The following is a 21,642-nucleotide window of genomic DNA, read 5'->3' on the forward strand; positions in this document are numbered from 1 at the left end:
TCCTAACAGATGAAATCTCATTAAACACCAGAAAACTCATAGTAGAGAAAAACTCTATAAAGGCAGTGATTGAAAAAGCCTTCATCTGGGTGTACATCATACATCTCAGTGGGGAAGAGGCGTGCCTGATGCTGAAATAATTGTGTAGGGGGAAGTAGATATGACAGGATACAGGTGATGTGAACAGGAAGCAAACAAAGTCAAGAATCCCCCAAATCCAAGTAACTGCATCACCATAGTTGATACGCAAGTATATGTGTACGGAGACTCTTCGATAAAGTCTTTGGGCAATAGACTTTTTGTTTTCATACAGGGACCCCTCAAGCTCCTACAAATGGTAGAAATAGAGACCTCAGGAGATTATTTGTAATTTCTAATGTATCACTTTATGGATAAAGGGCTTTATAAATTTAGCACTGGTTAGTTCTTCATACCCTGGAATGTAAAGGTATTAAATACTCGCCAATTTTTTTTTTTCAAATTTCTAAGGTGGGAAAAAAGTTTTCATTGTCCACATATCTGCAGGGCACTGAAGTCAAGGCAAAAACCTACTTGGGAATGCAGATCTGTGAGAAGACAGAAGTTTTTGTGATCATTGACATTTAAGACACAGAAAAGACTGCCATGAGGAACTGTTCTTTCTCTTCCCTTTGATAAGTTACCATGGTATATTTTTAAAAAATTAAATAGAATTGTAAAAATTAAGTCTGACTTTATGCATTGGTAAATTAGGCAAAGCTCTAGCTTATGTTACAGGAATATAGTTATTAAATGTTGCACACATCCAAAGGTGGCAATTGTTCCCTCATTAATTCCATTCTATGGCAGCAAGTGATGATTCACACCCAAAGAAACTGCGTATCTTCTAACCTGTACCCCCAAAGCTATCATTTATGCAAGTTGCAGACCACAGTCTTCTTATCCCTTTAGTGACTGACTCTGAGTCCCAAGACTCTGGACGTTCAGTCTCATCCACTGAAGCCTTTGCTTTCTTTGAGACTCTCGTTTGAAAAAAAAAATGAGTGAGAAATTGGGTTTCAATACATAGCGTTTTGGGATTTTGTTTTTCCAATTTCGTTAAGATATATACATTTTCTTTTTTAATATATTTTTTATTGACTTCAAAGAGGAAGGGAGAGGGAGAGAGAGATAGAAGCATCAATGATGAGAGAGAAATCATTGATTGGCTGCCTCCTGCACACCTCCCACTGGGGACTGAGCCTCAACCCAGGCATGAGTCCTGACCCGGAATCAAACTGAGACCTCCTGGTTCATAGGTCGACGCACAACCACCGAGCTATGCCGGCCGGGCAGATGTATTCATTTTCTACATGCATATTAAGAATATTTTTGTGTAGCCCTAGCCAGCTTGGCTCAGTGGATAGAGTGTCAGCCTGCGGACTGAAGGGTCCCAGGTTCAATTCAGGCCAAGGGCACATGCCTGGGTTGCGGGCTCGATCCCTAGTAGGGGGCGTGCAGGACGCAGCCAATCAATGATTCTTTCTCATCATTGATGTTTCTATCTCTCTCTCCTTCTCCCTTCCTCTCTGAAATCAATAAAGAAATATATTTTTAAAAAAGAGTACTTTTGTATAGATTACATTATTTTATCCCCGTTTTATAGATGTACAAACTGAGGCATAAATAGGTAATATGATTTCCCCAAGGACACACAGCTAGGACAAGGAAAAGGCAGGATTTTTTATTTTTTCAAAATGCAAGCAGGCACTAATTCAATTTTTTTTATGACCTAGTTACTATTTTTTTCTTTTTAAAACTTTATTGAGATGCAATTCACATACAGTAAAATTTATCCATTTAATGTGGCAATGAAACTAATTTTTAGCATATTACAGAGCTGTGCAACCATCACAATAGTATTTTCAAATATTTTCATCATCCCCAAAAGGAACCCCATACCCATTAGCAGTCACTCTACATTCCTCCTGCCTCCCCCGACCTCAGCCCTAGACAACTGCTAATCTACTTTCTGTCTCCATAGTATTCACTCTTCTAGACATTTCATATAAATGAAATCATACAATATGTGGTCTTCTGCGACTGGCTTCTCTGAAGTAATGTTTTCAAAGTTCATACATGTTGCAGTGTATTATTTGTATTACTGAATAATGTACCATTGTATGGTTATACCACATTTTGATTATCCATTCATCAGCTGATGGACATTTGGGTCGTTTCCACAGTCAGTATGCACTGTACTGAGGCATCATTGCATTCAGACACTATTAGTGGCTAATGGGGATCAACAGGCAGAGTGATGACAGTTAATGCAGAGTCAGCAACATTGTGACTGGACTTTTAAAAATCAAAGACACTACTCAGGGCCAATGGGTGGTTAGCAAGGTGAAGCGAGTGTGGTATCAGCATATACTGAGCTGGAATCTCACGTAGGTTAGCACCTACTCTGGTGGCTAAGTGGGGAGTAAGACCACTTCTAAAGCGTAGGGAGGATGAAGTCTCCCATTGCCAATGTCTTTCCTCTGATCTAGTGTTCAAGATTCATGGTTTTCTTCCAGACAGCTCCCGGTGTGGGAAGAAGAAACTTTTTATTGTTTTTTTAATATGTTTTTATGGATTTTAGAGAGAGTGGAAGGGACAGGGAGAGAGAGATATAAACGTCAACATCAATCGGCTGCCTCCTGCACACCCCCTGCTGGGGATCGAACCTGCCACCCGGGCACGTGCCCTGGCAGGGAATTGAACCGGGACCTCCTGGTGCATGGGTCGATGCTCAACCACTGAGCCACATGGGATATTATTGTTTTTAAATTTTAATTGAGACATGATTTACATACAATAAAATGCACAGATCTTAAGTTTACTCATTGGATGACTATTATATGTACCCATTAACAAACACTCCAATCGAGATACAGAATAGTTCCACCACTCCAGAAAGTTCCCTCTTACCACTTAGGAGTTCATTCCCACCTCAGAGGCAACCACTAATCTGCTTTCTATCATTACAGATTACTTTTATTTATGCTTGCCATTTCCGTAACAATAATTTTAAAACATCAAATGTGGTCATAAAAATGGAAGGAAACCTTACTCTTTGCAACAGTATGGATGGACCTGGAGATTATTACGCTAAGTGAAATAAGCCTGTCAGAGAAAGACAAGTACCATACGATTCCACTCATATGTGGAATCTAATGAACAAAATAAACAAAATAGAAACTGACTATAGATAGAGAACAGATTGACAGCTGTCAACTGAAGTGTGATTGGGAGGCTACATGAAAAAAGGTGAAGGAATTTTAAGTTGCAAGGGGAACACTCATAGACAGACAACAGTATGGTGATTACCAGAGGGAAACGGGGCTAGAGGGAGGTAGAGAAGGGTATAGGGGAGATAAATGATGACGGGAGGAGACTTGTCTTGGGGTGATGAACACACATACAGATGATGTGTTATAGAATTATATACTTGAAACCTATATAATTTTATTAACCAATATCACCCCCAATAAATTAAAAAGAAGAACTCCTGGGAGGGGAGTGGGGCTGGAAATTGTTTAATCACCAATGGCCACTGATTAATCAGCCATGTGTATGTAATGAAACCTCCATAAACACCCAAAAAGATGGGTTTTGGAGAACGTCAAAGTCGGTGAATATACAAAGATTTGGTAAGAGCGATACACTCAGGGGCATGATGTACCACATCCTTAACCCATACCTTGCCCTATGCATCTCTTCCATCTGACTGCTAAATAAAATGTTTCTCTGAGTTCTACAAAAAAATACCATCAAATGAAATGTTTTAAATGGATGGAATGGAGATTGAAAGAACTGATAAGATGGCATCTTGATAAATTTAATTAATACTTAGTGGATGGGGGTGAGGGCATGCTGTATACAAAATGCAGAAAGTGTAATCTGTATATTCAAGTGTATGCTGTATTGGGGGAAATCTGATGATTAATTCAAATATCTTGGGTCATCATAATCATTATGGGACATTCAGTGGGGGAAAGCAAAAAAGGTATTTAATTTAGCATCAATTTACCCTGGTATAGTGTCACCAAATATTAAAGACAAAAGAGTTACTTTTGCTTAGCACATAAGGTAAAATAGAAAACATTCTCTTGCCCTACCTGGTTTTGCTCAGTGGATAGAGCGTCGGCCTGCAGACTCAAGGGTCCCAGGTTTGATTCTGGTCAAGGGCATGTACCTTGGTTGCGGGCACATACCCAGTAGGGGGTGTGCAGGAGGCAGCTGATCAATGTTTCTCTCTCATCGATGTTTCTAACTCTCTATCCCTCTCCCTTCCTCTCTGTAAAAAATCAATTATATATATAAAGAAAACATTCTCAAAGTTGAGGTTTACCACTAACAGAGCTCCACTAAAGACAACTCTAAAGGGTATTTTTCAGGCAAAGAAGAAAACGAGCCTGACTGGCGTGGCTCAGTGGTTGAGCATCGACCTATGAACCAGGAGGTCAGGGTTCAATTCCTGGTCAGGGCACATGCCAACATTGCGAGCTCAATCCCCATTGAGCAGGAGGCAGCCAATCATGATTCTCTCTCATCGTTGATGTTTCTATCTCTCTCCCTCTCTCCCTCTCCCTTTCTCTGTCTGAAATGAGTAAAAGTATTTTTTTAAAAAGAAAGCAATCCTGGAAGGAATGCAGAAAGGAATAAAGAGCAACCAAGGTGGTGAATATGGAGGTTAAACAAAATTAATGTATAAAGCAAAAATGTTTTCTGGGGAGATGTGTGTGTGTGTGTGTGTGTGTGTGTGTGTGTGTGTGTGTGTGTGTTTGTACACACATATATATTATATACAAATATATATATATATATATATATATATATATATATATATCCCATAATACATCATTACATTTTAAAATATATATGTATATAAATGTATATGAGCAAAGTTTCTATTAAAAGATGAGCTTTTGAAGGCAATTTTTTTGGAAAAAGCCATAAAATACTATTGAAGGTCAAGAAAGATGTGTTTAAAAATAAAAAATAAAAAAACACATTCATGGATAAAAAGGCTTAAAGCCATTTTACACCTTTCAGATTAGCAATAATTTGTAAGACTAATAATAAGTCCTGGTGAATATGTGGGAAAATGTAACTTTTTCTCAAACTGCTCATGAGAGTGTAAATTAGTACAATTTGGAGGGGAGAAATCAATTATTTAATAAAGTTGAAAAATGTCTATATTAATCAGAACCCAGCTAGGAGACAGAAGCCATATCAATTATTTTAACAGAAATAACATTATGAAGAATGCTTAACTGGTTATGAAGTTATTAACCACATATATGAAAAGACAATAAGAGAACATTAAAATTATCATGGAGGTAGCAACTGCAGAAAGCAGCCAGACTAGGGTAATAAGGGAAGAAATTGAAACTATTAAAAGTTGGAAGGTTGGAGGAGGGCGTCTCATGTGGTCGGGATTCATACCTCTAAGGAGGGGGCCCCAACCAGCTGCTCCTCACGTCTCTAGGGGGTTGGGGTACCATGGAAAACTGCAAATGTGTGAATGCTGGAAAACTGAAAATTGGATTAAACTGCTGCTACTCTGAGGAACTACTGCCCCAGTGAAGAAGCAACGCTGGCCTGATGCTCAGATAAACAGGGAGGCCCAACAGGGAGCAGCTGGCAAGACAGAAACATGTTTTGTAGAGTCACGGCCCCAGCATCACAAAGCACAACATAGAAGGACATGTTTGGAGCTGGCACACAATAGCCTAATAACTGGCACACTGCCTGCACCCTGTGACCCATCAGTTCCACTTCTAGATACTCAACACGGAAATAATACAAATGCCTTTCACTAGGCGAATGGAGACATAAATAAATAAACCAGACCTGTATTTATCAACATGGCTAGATCTTGGAAAGGAAACATTTCATTAAAAAAGAAAGCTGTGGAAGTTTAAACATAGTGTGATACCATATATTAACCTTTTTAAAAGCAACATATCATCATATATTGCAGCATTCATACTATATTTTAAAAACTCAGGATAGATTAAAATTCTAAATGTGGAAAAGGAAACTTTAACTTTGGAGGAAAGTATAGAAGAATATTATCACCCTGAAACTGACAATTAAAACATAAAACCTGAGAAGAAGAAAATTAAAGAACCCAGCCACAGTCTGGGGGAAGATATTTGCAACATACAGGACTGGAAAAGAATTTTTATAGTCTCATATATTAAAAACAACATTTAAACCAAGAGGTAAAAGATAAACTGCCCATTAGAAAACGATGAGCATAAGGATATGAACAGTCAGTCAATGCAGCCAATCAACAGAGAGAAAGATGTTCAACCTCACCACTAATTAGGGAAATCCAAATGAAATAAAAACAACAATGAGCTCTCCCCTAAGGGGATCAGGACATATTTTCACACCAATGTAGGAGCCAAATTGTTACAGGTGCACTCTGTGTGCCCTGGTGATCAAATGGTGAAGGGAGTCTTCACAGAGAAGCTTTCTCCTTAGCATAAGGCAAGTGCCAACCTACATGAGTTTTCTGATGTTCTGTGAGGTGTGCTTTACGGCAGAAGGCTTTCCCACATTCCTCACATTCAAAGGGTCTCTCTCCTGTGTGAATTCGCTGGTGTTCAATGAGGCGCACTTTCAAATAAAAGGCATTTCCACATTCACTACATTCATAAGGTTTCTCTCCGGTGTGAGTTTTCTGATGTTGACAAAGGGATTTCTTCATACTAAAGATTTTTCCACATTCACTACAATCATAGGGTTTCTCTCCTGAATGCATTCTCTGATGTTCAATGAGGCGTGCTTTAACATAGAAAGCATTACCACATTTACTACATTCATAAGGTTTCTCTCCTGTGTGAATTCGCTGATGTATCCCCAGAGATGAGTGCACCCTAAAAGATTTCCCACATTCATTACATTGATAGGGTTTTTCACCTGTGTGAGTTCTCTGATGATTATTGAGAGTCGTCTTCATTCTAAAGAATTTCCCACATTCTTCACATTTATAGGGTTTCTCGCCTGTGTGTGTTCTCTGGTGTTGATTTAGGGATTTCTTTGCACGGAAGTTTTTCCCACAGTCACCACATTCATAGGGTTTCTCCCCGGTGTGAGTTCTCTGGTGTTGGGTAAGGGATATCTTAACGCGAAATTTTCTCCCACATTCACTACATTCATAGGGTTTCTCCCCGGTGTGAGTTCTCTGATGAATGGTGAGGGTTGCCTTCTCAGAAAAGGTTTTCCTACATTCATTACATTCATAGGGCCTCTCTCCTGTGTGTGTTCTCTGATGTAGAATGAGTTGTGACTTCCTACCAAAAGATTTCCCACATTCATTACATTTAAAGGGCTTCTCCCCTGTGTGGGTTTTATGATGAGCAATGAGGTAGGATCTTGCACTAAAGGTTTTTGCACAGTCATTACATTTATAGGGTCTCTCCCCTGTGTGTATTCTCAGATGTTCAATAAGGTTTGATTTCCTACAGTAAGTTTTCCCACATTCATGACATTCAAAGTTTTTATCTCCTGTGTGTGTTCTTTTATGTCCAACAAAGCCTGTTTTCTTGTAGAAGACTTTCCCACACCCATTGTATTCAAGAGTTTGATCCAAAGTTTGAATCGTCTTATGCTGAAGGTCATTATCATGCCTGAGGGAATCACCCCCAACAGAACTGTTGCCACACAGCAGTGAGAAAGATCCTTTTAAAACAAATCAGATCATATCACTCTTTCATTCAAAACCCAACAATGGCTTTCCCTGTCACAGTATAAAATTAAAGTGCTTAACACAACCTATAAAACTCTACATAATTTGGCCCCTAGCGAACTTTCTGATATTGCTTATTAACACTCTCATCACTCATACTTAAGCCATACTGGCCTCTTTGCTATTACTAGGATATATCAGTCAGACTAGGATTGGCACTTACAGATATCTGTCCCCAGAATATTCAAAATCGACATGGCTCCATATCTCTCACTTCACTAATGTTGGTACAACGATGTTAACCTCACCAAAAAAGTCTTCCCTGGCCACATTCCCTAAAAGCACCCCCCTCCCATCATTGCCTATCCTTATTATCTTGCATTGATTTTTCCCTACCAAAGATTATGTATTTGTTTACTTCTGGTCTCTTTCCCTTGTGTAGAGGGAGAACAGAGATATTAGTTTATTCATTGCTGGATCCCCACACCTTTGCACAGAATGTGACCAGCATATAGTTGACACTCATGAATGAATGAATAGCTACAATAGAAGGCATCTGAAGCAATGGAGAGAAGAAAGGCATTGAGAACACTAAAGAGAGAGAGGCTAGCTAAGGATAAATGTCTAAGGTGAGGCAGGCAGGGATGGACAAGAGTGATAAATAACCACAAAAATCAAGATAAAATAGGAGAGAGCATCAAAGTGTGAGCATGATACTGGGATGTGTGATTTAGACATCTGAAACATACGGGTATTCTGTTCTCCAGTCATTTTCAAAGAGCAAGGATCTCTAAAGAAAGATTACTGAACTGCTGGAAGCCAGTTTCAGCATGTCATAATTACACGTTTCATCAAAAGGTTGGTGAAGCTTGGTGGACTCAACAATGGCTGAGCCACATATGTAGTTTACCTGTTGGAATGGCTAAAAAGCATCTCCCCCAAACCTGAATAGGATTGCTTGCTGCCAGACAGCTCAGGGCATCTTAATCTGCATGTGATTGCCTCCTGTTGGCCAAACACCTGAACAGTTGTAGGCTATTCCCCAATCTGACAATGCTTCTGTAAACCCTACACTTTGAAGCCCTACCCTTTGAAGTGTATGTCTCCACCTTGCCTTAGGACAAATTGTGTTAATAAAAAGCACTCGGTCCTGAGTCAAGGAGAAGTCTTTAGCTCCTTTAGCTGAAGCTCCTCTGACCCCCAGTGCCTTTCAAAACTATCTTTCGTCCTTGGACTCCTTATTGAATCTACACATCAGCTCCTTTCTCCAGATTGCTGAACCCCTTCATAATGCTGGGACAAGAACCCTGGCACTGAACGATAACCTTAGACCTGAATTCCTGGGCTCTTCTCTCTCATTATCCATATGCCCAGTTCTTGCTCACTCACCTGGGTAACCATGGCCTGAGGATTCCTCCTCTAATATCCACAGCTCTTCTCCTCGCTCCAACTTGAAGATCATCTCTGGTTTGGCCACGCAGAGGCCTGTTAATGGGAAATGGCACAGGACATGGGCCAACTTGTCTGAGCTTTAGGGCCTCTGATGGAGGAGGAAGGTGCATCTTCATGAGCTGCACGAGGAAGGGGGCCCATTTAAACCTTTCATCGGGGGAAGTGAGAACACACACACTCTTCCTGGTGCCCCCAACTGATCAATCATCTGTGACCCTTGAATCTAAAACTAAAATATCATTAAACTCTACAACAACCAAAAAGGAAGCACATGCTACCAGGAGTTACAGAGACAATAATTCTCACCCACAGATGCCAGGTTGCTGTAGTTCTCTAGCATCACATCCTTGTGCATGGTCCTCTGAGCAGGGTCCAGTCTGTGCCACTCCTGTCGGGTAAAATCCACAGCCACATCCTCGAAAGATACAGGTCCCTGTAACAACAATCTGAAATGATCAGAATGGGACACATAGAAAAGATTTCTGGGAACTAATTCTCTCAAAAGAACACCATTAAGAATTTACTAGAAAAACTACACTGGAGCCCAGATGGTGTGGCTCAGTGGTTGAGCATCAACTTATGAGCCAGGAGGGCATAGTTCAATTCCTGGTCATGGCACATGCCCAGGTTTCGTGTTTGATCTCCAGTAGGGGGCATGAAGGAAACAGCTGATCAATGATGTTTCTTTTTCGTCGATGTTCCTATCTCTCTATCCCTCTCCCTTCCCCTTTCTCTAAAAAAATCAATAAAAACAGCCCTAGCTAGTCTGACTCATTGAATAGAGCATCAGCCTGTGGACTGAAGCTTCCCAGGTTTGGTTCCAGTCAATGGCACATGCCTGGGTTGTGAGCTCGATCCCTAGTGTGGGGCATGCAGGAGGCAGCCGATCCATGATTCCCTCTCATCATTGGTGTTTCTATCTCTCCCTCTCCCTTCCCCTCTGAAATCAATAAAAATATTTTTTTAAGCCCTAACCAGTTTGGCTCAGTGGATAGAGCATCGGCCTGCGGACTCAAGGGTCCCAGGTTCGATTCCAGTCAAGGGCATGTACCTTGGCTGCTGGCACATCCCCAGTAGGGGGTGTGCAGGAGGCAGCTGATTGATGTTTCTCTCTCATCGATGTTTCTAACTCTCTATCCCTCTCCCTTTCTCTCTGTAAAAAAATCAATAAAATATATATTTATATATATATATATTTAAGCCCTAGTTGGTTTGGCTCGGTGGATAGAGTGTTGGCCTGTGGACTGAGGAGTCATGGGTTCGATTTCAGTCAAGGGCACATGCCTGGATTGCGGGATTGATCCTCAGTGTGGGGTGTGCAGGAGGCAGCCAATCAATGATTCTTTCTCATCATTGATGTTTCTATCTGTCTCTCCCTCTCTCCCTTCCTCTCTGAAATAAATTAAAATATATATTTTTAAATATATTTTTTTAAATCAAGAAAAATGTATTTACCAAAAAAAATTTAAAAATAAACTGCTGTTGTTGCCTACTCCCGGTACTAAGCAAGAAACAGCACCTGATCAGGTGACTCGAATTTTGTAAAATGCATATTCCACAACTGAGAATATTGCTAGTTCCTCTCCATAACACTCCCTAAAAGAAGGCTGTATTTAAATAAGGCCCCAAAGAAAAGTAAGCCATGTCTGAACTGCAAACAGCTCTCTTGATGCCTTTGGACCCTTATGCTCCACACTCAGACATAATTCTCAGAGTGTGTGCTACTTGTACTAACAAAGATGGGAGCCCAGTAGGCTTATGACCAAAATAACCATGGTGACGGGGAGGGAGGTTATGCATCGATTTAACAACATGGACTACCAGTCACCAAGGCAGACCTGGTGACAGCAGAGTGCCTGACTTGCCAGCAGCAAAGAATAACACTGAGTCCCTGATATGGCACCATTCCCCAGGGTGATCAGCCAGCTATCGGTGGCAGGTTGATTCCATTGGGTCACTTCCATCATGGAAGGGGCAGCACATTATTCTTACTGAAACAGACAGTTACTCTGGATATGGATTTGCCTTCCCTGCACACAATCCTTCTGCCAAAACTCCCATCTGTGGTCTCATCCACTATCATGGTATTCCACACAGCAATGCTTCTGATCAAGAAACTCACTTCACAGCAAATAAAGTGCAGCAATGGGTCCAAGCTCACGGCATTCACTTATCTTACCATGTGCCCCACCATCCCGAAGCAGCTGGCTTGAAAGAATGACTGAATAGCCTTTGGAAGACTCAATTAGGCCTGCAGGACAAGATGGAGTTCCTGCAGGTCCTGAAGCACGAGCTGCAGAGGGTCAGTGGCCACGGCAGCCTCTGTGGCGATACACAACTTTTCTTCAGGGCAAATCCTGTGGGTACATCAGTCGGGGGAGACAAATATGGAAATAAATACTATGAAGACAACAAGCAGTTACTGGCTCTTACCAATGGGCTATATATACAGTACTTCCTCACCCCTTATCCACAGGGATGTGTTCCCTGAGACCCCCAGGGGATGCCTGAAACCACAGAGAGTAATGCAGCCAAAAGCCAAAGAACACCTTGAAGAAGCAAGGAAGGATGCTCCCCTAGAGCCTTCAGAAAGACCATGGCTCTGCCAACACCTTGATTTCAGACCTCTGGCCTCCAGAAATATGAGAGAATAAATTTTTTGTTGTTTAAAGCCAAGGTTTTGGTCATTAGCTATGGCAGGCCTGGAAACTAACACAAATTTTATTGGGACACTAGAGGCCCGATGCATGAAGATTCATGCAAGAATGGGCCTTCCTTCCCCTGGCTGCTGGCACCGCCTTCACTCCGGCCCGGAGCCACCTTTCCACCTTCCCATGCTGCCCAGAGGCCCCAAGCACCTGTATATGTAAATTAACCCACCATCTTTGTTGCATTAATTTGCATACTCCCTCCTGATTGGCTGGTGGGAGTCACAAAGGTACAGTCACTTTGCATCTTACTCTTTTATTAGTATAAATGAGGTACTACTGTAATAATTACCTAAAAATGTGCAAGTGATTTTGGCTTGGGATAATGTGTAGAATCTGGAAGAATTTTGAGGTGTGTGACAGAAAAACACCTAGATTTCCTGGAAGAAACTATTGGAAGAAATATGGACATTAAAGGCACTGCTGCCCTGGCTGGGTAGCTCAGTTAGTTAGAGCATTGTCCCCATATGCCAAGGTTGCAGGTTCAATCCCCAGTCAGGGCACATACACCAATCAAACAATTAATGCATAAATAAGTGAACAACAAATTTATATTTCTCTCTCTCTTTCTCTCTCTCTAAAACCAATAAATAAGTGTGGCTCGGTGGTTGAGCGTCAACCTATGAACCAGGAGGTTACGGTTTGATTCCTAGCCAGGGCACATGCCCAGAGTTGCAAGGTTGATCCCCAGTAGGGGAACTGCAGAAGGAGATTGATGTTTCTATCTTCCTCTCCCTTCCTCTCTGAAATCAATAAAAATATATTTTTAAATCGATAACTTAAAACATTTTAAAGGCATTGCTGCAGAGGGCTCTAAAGGAAGTGAGAAAGAGTAGAGGAAGCATCTATCATCTTAGAGAATAAGTGTATCATCATGAGCAGAATGTTAATAGAAATATGAACATAAAAGGTGCTTCTAAGGTGAGATTTCAGATGAAAATGAAGAACAAGTTACTGGAAACTGGAGAAAAGACTATCCTGATTATATAGTGGCAGAAAACTTGATAGTATTGTGTTCTACGGTTGTGTGGAAAATAGAACTTATAGGGAATGAACTTGGAGATTTAGCTGAGAGATTTTCAAGCAAAGTATTAAGGTGTAGCCTGTTTTTGTCTTGCTGCTTATAGTGAAAGGTGAGACAAAAGAAAAATATTGGCTAAGAAACTATTAAGTAAAAAAGGAACCAACACTTGATGATTTGGGATATTCTTGTCCTACCCATATTGTAAATAAAATTAGAAAATTCACTGTTCGGAACTAGTGCTATGGAGAGAAAGCCAAGAGTATAGCTAGATAATCTTTTCTTGAAGAGATGAGCTAAGTGATTCATGACCCACTGAACCATCTAGGAATAGAGATGAGATTATCCAGTAAAGATCTCTTGGCTGATGGGGACCTACACAGGAGAGCCACAAGGCTTTTGAGAATGTTGTATGTGCAAAAACACTGCAAGCTTAAACTGAAAGGGACAAATATAGGACAAAAAGAGAAAAGGCTGTCAGGCTTCTAAAATATTACAGGTAGGAAACCATCTGATGGAACTACCTAGCTGTAAACATAAGCTTGTAAAAAAAAAAAAAAAAAAGGAAGAATGACTTCCAGGGAAGAGTCAGAGAGTGGAGATGCAGGCCCAGAGGTAGAGAGAGGCCAATGGAGCAGTAGGTGGTACAGGGGTTGAAAACGGTGCCACAGGTCCAAAACATGGAGCCACCTCAGCCCCACAGGGCAAGTATTAAGCCACAAAGAATTATTTTCAGGCCTTGTGTACAGATGTAGCTGTGAACAAAACTAACTCCATTTTTGTGTTCCTCATTTCTATTCAGGTTTTTCATGCTATGAATTCTGACCAACCTCACTGTTCTTAACCAGTACACCAAAGCTTTATAGTTAATGATTATCTGTGTTTCTTAAACCTGCACAATGTAGCTGTAAAGATTCTTGTCAGTAGTGGCCAGAATGGCATGGCAACCGAGATAAATATCAAACTAGTGTTAGCATCAACTCTAAACAGTCATCTATCGCAAGGCCGCCAGGAGATATGGCTCCTGGCACATACTGCATTATTTGTCCCTTTGTCTTGACAATCATTAATACCTAAGCTCTACTATAAAAAAGGTAATGGAACAGCAGTCTGATAGCAAAGAGTATCTAAACAGACTGCTAAGTCACCTGCCTGCTCCAATCCTATCCCTGTAAGGAACTTAACTTATAATAAATTCCATTATCATATATGGAGTTGCCTGCATCGTTTTTTGGTCTCAATAAACCTTCTCATCCGGCTGGTGTGGCTTAGTGGTTGAGCATATCGACCCATGAACCAAGAGGTTTCAGGTTTGATTCCCGCTCAGGGTATATGCCCGGGGTTGCAAGCTCGATCCCCAGTGGGGGCCATGCAGGACGCAGCCAATTGATGATGTTCCTGTCTCATCGATGTTTCTATCTCTCTCTCCCTCTCCCTTCCTCTCTGAAATCAATAAAAATATATATTCTTTAAAAGAAACCCTCTCATTACAGTGGTCACTACATTGGTGCTCCATCCTCAGACACCTTGAAACCTAATGGAATTGCCATGCTAAATTTCAAACTTGCTTGGGACCAGTGACCCCTCAATTCCTTCCAATTTCTCCCTTTGGAATAGAAATGTCTATCTTATGCCTGGTCCACCATTGTATCTTGGAAACAGATAACTTGTTTTTTAATTTCTCAGATTCACAGATGGAAAGAAAGTTTGTCCCAGGATGGATCATACCCAGTCTCATCCCATCCATACTTGACTTAGATAGTTTAAATAATAAGATATAGGGCTTTTTGAGCTGATGACACTTAGGTGAGATTTTGGACTTAGAGTTGATGCTATAATGAGTTAAGACTTTCGAGGATGTTGAGATGTGGTGAATTTATTTTGCACGTGAGATGAACACGAATTTGGAGACTAGAAATGGACTATAATGGGTTGAATGGTGGCCCCCAAAAAATATATCCACATGCTAACACCTGGACTCTGTGAATGTACCTTATTTGGGAAAAGGATCTTTGCATATGTAGTTAAGGATCTTGAATTGAGATCATAGTGAATTACCTGGGTGGACCCTAAATCCAATGACAAGTGTCCTTATAACAGATAATGGAGGAGAGGGGAGTGATGCTGTGGTTCCTGAGCACCATTCAGGTAGCCATCACATTGGCCAAGAGGAGCAGCAGGGTCTTCACGGTGTTGACGGCAGGTGATGATGAGCAGTCTACACAGATGGCTGCAAGTTGGGAAGATGACAAAGTGATAGAAGCATCCTCAAACAGTTCTGTTGCTGTTAAAATCAATACCAAAAGATGCACTCACTAAAAGTTGAAATAACAGCTGCAAATGGGAACCAGTCAGGAAGTTTAGTATATTTTCATCCCTCATTTGAACCCTGTAACACTTCTAAAAACTCTCCATCCAGATTTTGTGATACACCTCTCTTAAAACAAAGTCATATGTATGGAAAGAACCAAGATGGCAGCATAAACACCTATATTTGCTGTCTCTCACAACCACATCAAAATTATAACTAAAAGGCAGAACAACCACCACCCAGAACTGCGGGAAAGCTGGCTGAGTGGAAGTTCCACAACTAGAGAGGTAAAGAGAGCACATTGAGACCGGTAAGAGGTGCGGAGGCGCAGAAAGTGCTGGCACCTGGATGTGCTGCTCTTTTAATCGGGAAGGAAGGTACAAGCTCCCGCTTGCTCTGAACTCCAGTTCTGGGCAAGACTCTGGGGGACCCAGGCACATAGGGGGAGAAACTGGACTGTCTGGAATCAGGACAGGAACACTAGGTGCTCGCAGCGATCATTGTTCCCGCATGGGGCGCAGGACACAGAGACCTGGGGACTTCTCCGGTGCAGGGCTGACTGGCAGCCATTGCTGTTTGCTCTGCCCTGGTGATTCCCAGAGACCCCGCCCCACCCAATTTACAACCCCACCCAAGCTGTACACATCGGCTTTTGCATATGAATGGCCTGTCCTTTCTCCACCTAAAACCTGTCAAACTGCAGCTGGGTCTGAGAGCCCCAGAGCTTCCAAAAGAAGGCCCAAGGCCTGGCAGCAGCAGCCTGCCTTGCTTCACAGCTGGGCCTCGTCTGGGCACTTCCAAACCCCATACAAAGAGGAGGAATCTGCAGATGTCTCTATAGCTCCTGCTGGGCAGCCCCAGACAGTGGCTGACCTTGCACCTCCTTGGAGATCCAAGAGCCAGTATACCCAGTGGTCAGAGTGAGACCATACCAGATTACAACTCTTCACATCCATAAGAGACACACTCAAAAGGCAGACTCAGTGAGCACCAAAGCCCCACTGAAGCAAGTCCTGCCCCATAAGGGTGTCTCCTGCACAACAGATCTTCCAGTATAGACACAGCTGGTCATCACAGCCAATTGGCTTGGAGGTCAATTCCTCCCAGTGATGCCAACAGCAATCAAGGGTTAACTACAACAAGACTGTGCACACAGCCCACAAAGGGGTACACCAAGAGTGTCCACCTCAGGTGACTGGGGAGGCTGAGCCACTGGGCCCTATAGGACACCTACTACACAAGGCCACTCTATCAACTCAAGGAGACTTAGCAGCTACCCAGTATATAGAAACAAACACAGGGAAGCAGCCAAAATGCAGAGACAAAGAAACAAGTCACAAATGAAAGAAATGGATGAAAGCAAAATACTGGATATAGAGTTCAAAACCACGGTTATAAGATTACTCAAGAATCTTCGAGAAACCTCCGAGAAATTTAGTGAGACCCTCAAGGATATGAAAAAGGCCCAATCAGAAATTATGCATACACTGACTGAAATAAAGAATAATATACAGAGATCCAACAGCAGACTAGAGGATCCCAAGAATCAAGTCAAAGATTTGAAATACAAAAAAGCAAAAAACACCCAACCAGAAAAACAAAAAGAAAAAAATAATCCAAAAATATGAAGACAGTATAAGGAGCCTCTGGGACAACTTCAAGTGTACCAACATCCGAATTATGGGGGTGCCAGAAGAGAGAGAGCAAGATACTGAAAACCTATTTGAAGAAATAATGACAGAAAACTTCCCCTACCTGGTGAAAGAAATAGACTTACAAGTCCAGGAAGCACACAGAACCCCAAACAAAAGGAATCCAAAGAGGACCACACCAAGACACATCATAATTAAAATGCCAAGGGCAAAAGACAAAGAGAGAATATTAAAAGCAGCAAGAGAAAAACAGTTAGTTACCTACAAGGGAGCACCCATACGACTGTCAGCTGATTTCTCAACAGAAACTATGCAGGTCAGATGGGAATGGCAAGAAATATTCAAAGTGATGAATAGCAAGAACCTACAACCAAGATTACTCTACCCAGCAAAGCTATCATTCAGAATTGAACGTCAGATAAAGAGCTTCACAGATAAGAAGAAGCTAAAGGAGTTCATCGCCACCAAACCAGAATTATATGAAATGTTGAAGGGTATTCTGTAAGAAGAGGAAGAAGAAGAAGAAAAAGGTAAAGATAAAAAATTATGAACAACAAAGTGACAATAAATACATATCTATCAACAAGTGAACCAAAAAACAAATGAATAAAAAACCTGATGAACAGAACAGACTGGTGAATGTAATAGAATCAGGGGCATGGAAAGGGAGCAGACTGACAATTCTCGGGGGGAAGGTGTTGTGGGGGGTGCGGGAAGAGATTGGACAAAGAGCTTACACCTATGGACAAGGTCAGTGGGGGAGGGAAGGCCTGGAGTGGGGTGGGAACTGGGTGGAGGGGAGCTATGGGGGGAAAAAAGAGGAACATCTATAATAATCTGAAAAATAAAGATTTTTTTAAAAAACAAAGTCATATGTATAAACCGGAAGAGGAAGTTCAGGACCTATCACTTCCTCTCAGAAGCCTAGTCAATGTTCAAATAAGAGGCCTACCCAGAACCTCACTGTCAATAAAAATATTTTTAAAAAAAGGGGGGGGGACAAGAAGATGAACAACCTAGCAAGACAGAAAACTTTTTTAAAAATATATATTTTATTGAGTTTTTACAGAGAGAAAGGGAGAGGGATAGAGAGTTAGAAACATCGATGATAGAGAAACATCGATCAGCTGCCTCCTGCACACTCCCCTACTGGGTATGTGCCCGCAACCAAGGTACATGCCCTTGACCAGAATCGAACCTGGGACCCTTGAGCCCGCAGGCAGACGCTCTACCCACTGAGCCAAGCCAGTTAGGGCAATACTGAAAACTTTTAAATAAATAAATAAGCCAGTCCCAAAAGATTACGTACAGTATGATTCCACTTGTATAACATTTTTTTTATTGATTTCAGAGAGAGGAAGTGAGAGGAAGAGAGATATAGAAACATCAATGATGAGAGTGAATCATTGATCAACTGCCTCCTGCACGCCCTACACTGGGGATTGAGCCCGCAACCCAGGCATGTGCCCTGAATGGGAATCAAACCGTGACCTCCTGGTTCATAGGTTGATGCTCAACCACTGAGCCACACCGCCAGGCTAACATTCTAGAAATGACAAAATTATAGAGTGGGATCACAGATTGGTGGTTGCCAGTGGTTAAGAAGGGAGTGGGGAAAAAAAAAAAAAGAAGGGAGTGGGATAGAAGGGAAGTAGTTGTGGTCATTAAAGGACAACATGAGGGATCCTTATAGTGATGGACATTTTCTGTATGTCAATATACTGATTGTGATACTGTATCAAGGTTCTGCACAGTGTTACCATTGGGGGAAACTGGGGAAACAGTACATTACATGTGAATCTACAATTATCTCAAAATTAAAATTGACCTAAAAAATAGGAAATAGGAAACAGTAGGCTCCTCCTCCTTACCTTCAATGATCTGTCAGGTTGTCCCGGAACCAAGGCGGAGAACCTCTGGAGTGATTTCTCATTAGCTGGCATGTTCACCCTGGGGCTCAGCCCACCTTTCAAAGCCAGATGGGCGTCTGTATGTGGGCTGCAGTCAGAATGAATGGAAGATCCTGCCACCTCCAGGAAGGAGCAAGCTCCACAGAGACACCAAGAACTCCTAAAAGGATAGTATCCATGTTATCTGTGTCATTCCCCATTTACCCCGCAAAGGTCAGCAAACCCACTCTGAGGGTTAGTCAGGGTGGATTATTTAAACAACCATGAGTTTTGGAGTCAAATTAATGAGCTCAGAGTCTCTTATTCTTGGGTGGCTCCCCAGGCGGCTTCTCACCATACCCAGCCAGCCCATCCGTTAATTCCAGGTTCAAGGCAGAGCTGGGTTTGGGGGAGAGCAAACCGGAGCACTGAATGGTGCTGAAGCCTCGTGGAGTGGTGGGTGCGGGGAGGACTTGTCCATGGGGACCTGGTGGCTGACTGTAGAGACAGGAAACCTGGAAACCTGGTCATCTGAATGAATGACTCTCTGCTGCCATCGTGAATTATTTTGCCATTTTAGGATGAAAGTCCTTCAATTCTTATACAGAAATCTCTTAGCCTCTTCTTCCCAGATGAAAATGATTCGACATTAATATTATTATTTATTAAATCAACAAATTGGGGATGGGGAAAACATGCTACTATTAACTTACAGGGGGAAAAAAATCCTTTGGGGGGAAAAAAGTCAGCAGCCTTTACTAATAAAAAACTAAAATTAGGGAAGAAATAAATTATTTACATTTCACAAAAATCATGTACAAAACATAATCCGGGAACACTATGCTAAAAAGTAAAATGGTGAAGCTATTGCTGTTAAAATTAGCAACAGGATAGGGATATCTGATACAATTCAAAGTTGTTTTTCTGGCTTTGGCTCACACAATAGAAGATGAAACAATCAGAATAAATATTGCAACGAAATGAAAATGTAGCTTCCTTTGCCAAAGATACAATTTTATACATAGAAACCCTACCAGACTCTATTAGAATTCACTGCGTAATTTCATAAGGGGGCTAGATACAAGATAAAATTATAAGAGCAAATGGTTTTTCCTCTAGAACAATGATAAAATGAAAATGGGAAAAGCCCATTAGTAATGATAGCAAGACACATATAAAATAAACTTTTAAAGAAACTGTACCTACAAAGTTTTAAAAAGTTTTAAAAAACTGACAAATATTAAAGTCACATAGACATACCATATCCCTGGATGAGAAGATACTAGTATAATAGAAATGTCAACCCTCTCCAAAGCATTATCCTGAAGTAATGCAAAGAATTAAAGAAGAAATTTTAAACACAAAGCTCAGTAATAAGATGGTGCATATACAATTTTAGCTAAAGGGACTCTTAAAGGGAAATTCATGTTCTGAAATGTTTTTTTCACAAAGAAAGACTGAATATTAATAAATTAACATCTAATTGAAGAAGTTAGATAAAGAGACCATAGTACAGGTTAGAGCAGAAATTAAGGAAATAGAAAACAAAGGTAGATTAGAGAGGATCAACAGGGCCAAAAGTTGGTTCTTTGGAAAGACTAATGAAATTAGCAAACTTCTGGGGAGACTTATGAAGAACAAATCTAAACAGACACACTATGTATTATTATTAAGACCTGGCAACAAGACACAGCAAGGAGTCTAAAAACTAGCAACCCCAGAAAACCCCATCCCTGTCCCGCATAGACTCCCGTTTAGTAGCTTCTTTAATTGCCCACCAGTTGACCCCACTAACTGACAGTGTATCCTTCCCAAAAGCCAACAAAAGCCACCACCTCAAAATCACCTCAATGACTGTCAAATCACAAACTCTCGTGCACTCGCGTTAGCGCCGCGCGCCACTAAGACTTAACGGCCTCTAGGGGACACTATCCTTTCCTGTCATCACCCCTGCCACTACCCCTTGGGGGGAGGTGGGGGGGGGGGCTGTTGGTTTTGCACACGATCTTAAGGGTTGTGTGGCTGTGGTCTACTCACTCTGAACCAGGTGCAGTTATGGATCCGCCCAGACTTTGTCCCTGAGTGACGTTGTAGGGCGAGGAACATGGCTGCGCCCAGGCGCCCGTCCATAAGGGGACGCCATGTTGGAGCCTATTCCGTACAGTGGGCTGTTCCACAAGGGGAGAGGGCGGGGGGGGGGGGACGTTGTTCATGGATAGAAACCTCAGTGTGCGTTTCCTTGAGCAACTGATCTTTGGAACTGGGTTCTAAAGGTCTGTGCAAAGTTTACAGAAGTAGAGGTGGCAGTCTCCCATCCCTGGGGGGAGGGAGATGTTTCCAGATGTTCAAAGCAGATACCACTGGGAGGGGGGGGTAAAGTCATGATTACAGTTTCTTCCTGGGAGATGTCACTAGGTGAAAGGAGAAGTTAGGATGGTACAGTCCTCCTCCTGGCTGATACCACTGGGCAAGAGAGGGAAGAATCAGGGTGGTATAATCCGCACCCTGGAGATCCACCGATAAAAGTCAGACTAAAGCAAGTCCCCTCCTGGGCGATACCACAGGAGAAGAGGGGTGAGGAGGGTCAGGGTGGTACAGTCGCCTCTTTTTTTTTTTTTTTTTTTATTGTCTAAAGTTTTACATAAGTCTCCTTTTTCCCCAGTTGACCCCCACACCCCCATACAGTCTCTTCTTGATGTTGCGGGGGACGGGGGAGTGCAGGGAGGTGGAGGAATTAGTATGGAGGAGACTTGAATTCACCTCAGACTACATTCCCTCCATTACCCCACTAAAATAGTAGCTACAAGCCCTAGCTGGGTTGCTCAGTGGGTAGAGCGTCGGCCTGTGGATTGAAGGGTCCCAGGTTCGATTCTGGTCAAGGACACAGGCCTGGGTTGTGGGCTC

This window comes from Eptesicus fuscus, chromosome 1 (genome assembly GCF_027574615.1).
Source record: "Eptesicus fuscus isolate TK198812 chromosome 1, DD_ASM_mEF_20220401, whole genome shotgun sequence".
Lineage (NCBI taxonomy): Eukaryota > Metazoa > Chordata > Mammalia > Chiroptera > Vespertilionidae > Eptesicus > Eptesicus fuscus.